Here is a 6,469-nt window from a genome sequence, read left to right on the forward strand (position 1 = left end):
TAACTTTTCTTATTTACATTTTGTTTCTTGTTCCATCTAACAAGTTCCTTACCTTAATCAAGCTTATCGTTATGAGGACACTTGGTAGCATAGTGGCCGACTCTTCCACAAGCAAATCATTTGAAAGGTAACTTATCTCTGAATCTTCCAGCACCCCGTTGAAGGTTCTTAACAAAATTTGATTCTTCCTCTTCTACTGACATATGTCCTGACTCATAATAATCTCCTCTGCCTAAAGCCTTGAATGCAACTTCTCTCCTATCTGATGGTCCTCCTTTCCTCATTTCGTAAGCAGATAGAATTTCGTGCAACTGTGACATGGTAAGGTTTTGTAGATTCTATTTCTCTTCTATTGCAGAAAATTTTGATTCAAACATAGAGGACAAAGATCTTAGAACCTTTTCAACCACAACAACCTCTTTTATTTCTTCACCCAAGTTTTTCATACAATTAACAATCTCATATATACATAGGAAATAGTTAGCCACACTTTCATTATTGTACATTCTGAGATTTTCATATTGAATTCTGAGCATTTGAAGTTTTGCTCATTTTACTTGTTCATCTACTCCATAGCTCAGAACAATCTTATCCCATATTTATTTTGTGGATTTGTACTGCGTAACCTTGATGAATTCTGATTGAGATAGACATCCTAATAGAGTATTGATAGCCTTTGCATTTTTTTCATATTTCTTCTTACGAGCCAGATCTGTTGGAGTTGCTAAAGGAAAAGCGTACCTTGTATCTATGATATCCCAGACTTCTATACCAAGAGATTGAAGATAGGTTGTGACTCTTACCTTCCAATAGACGAAGTTGGTCCCATCAAAAATTGGTGGCCTGATTGATGATTCTCTCTCGTAGTTGCTAATGATGATAGATCTTCCTTCAACTGATCAAGGTTCATGTGAAGGACCTGCTCTGATTCCAATTGTTGGAAATAATACTAAGGGGGGGGGGGTTGAATTAGTATTATCAAGTCAATTATTTTCTTTTTCACACCCAAACCATATACACTACTTCAGTTAGAGAAAACCATGTATATACACAACTACAGATAAGAAAACAAGCATATACCATGCAAACTTATAATTTAATTTATCTTACAGATGTTGATCATTAATCTGTGTGTCAGAATCAAATAAAAAGTAACGAGAAACAGTGAAACAGGGCAGAAGAAAATCACACACAAGAACACAAGATATAAGGTGGAAACCCAATGCGGGTGAAAACCACATGCTACAATTCGTCTATATCTTCTTTTAATTAGAAACTTCTTTTTACAATTTTTATGTACTGGTGTAGTCCTTTACCAATACACAGGCTACTACCTGCAGAGAGCTACAACCCTCTCTCATTCTCCAGCTTCTCCTGGAAGGGAGCTTCAACCCCCTTAGCTCTTGTACTAGCCAGGATACTAGTACGTAGGCTACTACCTGTAGAAGGCTACAACCATCTCATTGCTTGCAGGGACCTCGTTTCATAAAAATTCAGACTGGATCCATGAACATCAATCAATCATTAATAATTTTTGCATCAATCAATCTCCTTTTCACCAATTAACACTAAATCAAATAGACACTTCTCTAACAGTTGTACCCTGAACACAGTAATAGTAACCACACATCAAATTCTGAACCCAAAACATTGCAAAAATAAACAGAAGCAGCTAGAACACAATTCAAGAGACGTACGCTACTTCAATAACCAGAAACCTCTATGTATACACTTCTGTGTTTGGACTAACCTGCTTATACGCAATTTTTACTCACAGAACCAGCGTGTATACGCGCCTTCGCTTCACTGAACCTGTGTACAGATCTATAAAGGATAATTCACTCTTTCAAACATTCAGACATTAGTTAACCCAGATTACCAGATTTATAGATCAAGCATGCACGACATATAATAGATCAAAATCATACAAAGATACTATTATTCAAGCCTTAAGATTTTGACCCATCAATAGAACTTATACTTCTCCTTGCGCTCAGGTTCTTCCTTCATTCAAGTCCAGATCTGGACCATAACCCAATCACCAATATTCCAGATCTTTCACTTTATCATATATTCAATAATTCAGATGATCCTTTGCCAAATGATCTCCTTCCTCTTTTATAGTCTTAGCCCTTTCACAATACCATGGTCCAAAGCCATAACAAATCAATACCATGGACCCAATACTTGGGATCAACACTTCTCACGAGATACCATGGCCCACAACCATAGGTTCAAATACCAAGGACTAAATACCACGGACCAAAAGTAAGTTCTCCCACATGTACGTCCTTTTCCTTGCATGAAAGTCCGTGTATATGTATACGTGACTTTTGAACAACTAACCCACATGTATATGCGTCTTCATCATGGTGAACCTGCGTATATATATTTTTCCTTCATTCTGAGAGCTTGAACTGAGATCTGTCACCAGAGGGAGTTGTCGTCAAGGACAACACCTCTGCCATCATGCCAAACCTGTGCCATAATGCCAACAGTCAAAAGTTCAGTAATAGTGTCATATCGAATTGGTAGCTAAAATTGTGTCAAAATTGCTATTGCTAAAGAGTTGAAAATATGGAACAAAGTGCAAGGTAACTCAATGTACCATTTTTCTATCGAATTGGTTAAAGTAAAAGGCATTTTCTGATAGAATCATTAATCAATGAATTAGATGCACAGAAGAGATGATATTTCATAACATCATTTGATGGGTATTCTCGTGATTTACCTTAAAATTTTTGTATATCACTTGATAACTTAGTAGGAATCACGAGCCAAAAGGGTCATTTGTTAGCTGAGATAAATCTAAAAAATCTAAGGTTGTGATGAATGTAACTTTTGGTTGAAGTGTATTTTTGGATATTTATAACCTTGAGGGTTTAGTCCAACCCGTAGAGGAGGATACTTAGGATATCCTATAATAGCTTTTGTGGTTGATATTTGCATTCCTCCAAGGTAACTAGGGTGAGTCATACCTAGTTTTGGTTGAAATGGAACTTGATAGGTATGACCAAGGTATTTTTGAATCTAGAAAGGTGTACTTTGTCCCATTTCACCCAAGTGGTACTGCCCCTATAAAGGTTGAGCTTGCAAAGTTTGACCTTAAAAAAATTGACTTTGAACATGCTAACTTTAGAAAAATTGACCTTGAAAAGGATGGATTTGAAACACTTGACCTTGGAAAGGTGGGATTTGAAAATTTTGACCTTGATAAGGTGGGACTTGAGAAGCTTGACCTTGACATGACATTTGCATTATCCCTATACAAGGTTTTGCGATGGGAATCTATGTTGTAGACTAGAAAGTAGGACTAGTTTGATATGAAAATGCCTAAGGCATAGTGTGTGTAGGTTGTTAAATAGGTATTTGAGGGATAACTTGAATAGTAATTTGTGATACTCCATTGGTAGGTCTTTGAGGTGAGCTTTGGACTGATTGCTGACATGGGAACTAACAAATATTGTAATTTCGTAGTCATTTTGGGTCATTCATTAGGTGAAGGATCTGAGAGTATGAGTTATGCTAATTTAGTTTTTTCTTCCCTAGAAGGCAACCCTTAGTTTATATGAGGGAATTGTATTTCAAGTGTGTATTATTATTCAATGTGAGAAAGAGAGAGAAGATTGTGTGAGAGTGAAGAGAAAATTACAGTGAATTTTTTGTAGGTTGTATATTTTCATTTTATTAGATAGTATAAAAGGAAACTCCGCTTGCTTATGAAATCTATCAAGCACCCAGAAATGTCAAATCTCTCTTGTTACATACCTGTTTTTTGAGTGCAAAACTTGAGGAAATGTTTGCACCTTGGGAGATTTGACCAATAATAATATATACCTGTGTTATACTATTTTTAACGTTATCATTAGATCTCCTAAATAAAACTCAATAACAATTGTATCTAAACTAATTTCTTATGATCATTTGGGAGACATATTCCACTAAATTTCTAGATTAAAACCAATGGTTTACATAGTTGCAAACAAAAAAATATAAACAAATATAGGACTACATACACAAGATCTTATTTTTTTTTGTGGTCGCATTTCTTTTCACAACCAAGAGTAAAATTTCAAGCATATAAAACAAAATTAATAACATACAAAACAACCAAGGAAAATATAATCTTTGAAGGTTATGTAACAAAGTGAGAAAAAATATTTTTCCTAAGTTTTGCGTGGAAGACATGCATCCACGTAGCTATAAAGCCTTCATACATTAAATCTTTATTGATCGGTTCTATTTTCCAAATGGATATGAAAATTGTTGAGGGTTACAATATTTGTTGTGGAAATTAGCATTTATTTTGATCTAGTTCGAAGTTTTTATTGTAGTGAATGTCTCATTAGAAAAAAATACTTTTAAATAAGATACATTAGAGAAGAATATTGTGGGAAAAACCATGGGTTATGAAAACGTGGAGCCCAAAACCATCAATATTCAAACTTACTATTTTATCTCAATTTTGTTTTAATTGTTAATTTTTATTTTTTATTATTTTGTTTTGTTTTGTTTTTAATTTTTAATTTTTAATTTTTAATTTAATCAATTTATTTTTTTATTAAGAAATGTGATGGGCAGAACCATGGTCTCTTTTCACCCCCACCTTATTTCCTTTCTTGCTCTTGCTAAAGAACCAAGTCACAGTTTTCATCTGTGTTCCCTAAAGTTGATGGATCTTGTGAGCCTTTTCTCATCATTTCCTTCCTATTTGTTAATGTTACAAAGCCCTCCTTATCCACTAGCTAGGAATTTTGCGTATACTATTGATTTTAGTTTTATTTGAATTCTTGGAACAAATGATCATACTCATGAAATTTATGACATATAAAAAGGATTTGTTCTTTGTCTAGACAATTCTAGATAGACACGAGAGTGATCAGATATTTCACCCATTCCCACCCACTATCGATATTTTTTCAGAGAACGAACTAGCTCTTCCTTGATGAGAAATCGATCCAAACGCCAAGCCAAGGAAACATCTCCTGTTCTTCTATTGCACCAAGTTGGTTGCACCTTGTTCACGGGAATTTCAATCAATTGGTGTTGCTCCAAAATTTGGGACATAGTATTTGATAAGGGATCTAGCTGGGCATTACTTACTTGGGATTCCCCAAAATTGATTGCAAAGTTCAAATCCCCTCCCAGAATGAGGTTGTTGGAATTCATCAGGGATAAATTGAGTAAATGAGTCCAGACGTCTGCTCGGTTGAGATAAGGAGCATATATATTAATGATTCTAAAATCCATCCCTAATTCAAAGGAATAGATATCAATGCCGCTAAACCCTGATCCTCTCCAAGTTGAAATAATCTTAATGGAACAAGGATTGATGCCCAATGCAATGCCTCCAAATCTTCCAATGACATCTTATGCATGGAAGGTCCAGCCTGGCTTCAGATCTTATAGAATAGGGATGATCTCGTGAGCTTTGATTAGGGTTTCTTGTAGATAAATGATGTGAGTGGACTGAGAATCCAATAATCTTCTAAGAGATAATTTTTTTGCAGGTCATGCCAAACACGTACAATTGAAAGAGATCCATTTCATGATAGAAAATGGGTGAGGGTGTTCGATGCTCTACGAACCCGGTCGAGAGTGGATTGCGTGCACATAGCCACATCCACCCTATCCTGGATGATAGCCTTAGAGATATAGGAGTGCCTACCTCTGTAGGACTTGGTAGATTTAGGGGGAGAAATCAACTCAATCCCAGAATGTTCAAGGGAATGTGATACCCTAGAGCGGAGGTTGTATGAGTGGGAATGACCAGTGATGGTGAAAAGCTCCGGAGAGGGAAGAGTGTCCAAGTCGAGGTTGGAGGGTTGAGTGGTGGATATAGTTGGGGAGTGGAGGTGTAGAGGACAAGATAGGGGGGACTGCAAGGGATGGATGCAAATGCAACGTGATTGTGTATGCAAAAACAGTAGAAATAACTAGATATGCATACTACAAATGAGGAGATGTACTCGATCAGCGAGCAGCCACCAAAACAGCCTGGGATCTCATCATAGGTGGGGAGGGTGACCTGGGAGAAGTCGAGGTCGGGATCTACATAGCACTGCATTCTGAGGAATTCGGTCCCTGAGATCGAGAAGATGAGCCTTTAATAGATGGAGGTGCATCTGGTGCTGCTACAACCGAATCTTTGATGGGAGAAACATCAAAGGTAACCAGAGGACATTCTTTGTAAAGGTGACCCACCTTGTGACACCTTCTGCACCTTGTGACCACTATATGTGCCATGGATTTATTTCCAAATGTTTCATAAGACTTTTCGAAGTCAAGGAATGTACCAAGCGCATTTCCAATGCAAGCAATTATATCCTCAAACTAAAAATGAAGGGGAAGGCCAGACAGCTTGACCCATATCACACCTGCTCCCAACTATTCACGCTCGTGGTCGAATAAAGTGCTCTAATGCTTGAGTAGAACATGGGCCATCTCAATGTGCCAATAGTGCGAAAGG

Source organism: Pinus tabuliformis, chromosome 5_1, assembly GCF_031772625.1.
Source record: "Pinus tabuliformis cultivar Carrire ecotype Pingquan chromosome 5_1, CPIR1, whole genome shotgun sequence".
Taxonomy (NCBI): Eukaryota; Viridiplantae; Streptophyta; class Pinopsida; order Pinales; family Pinaceae; genus Pinus; species Pinus tabuliformis.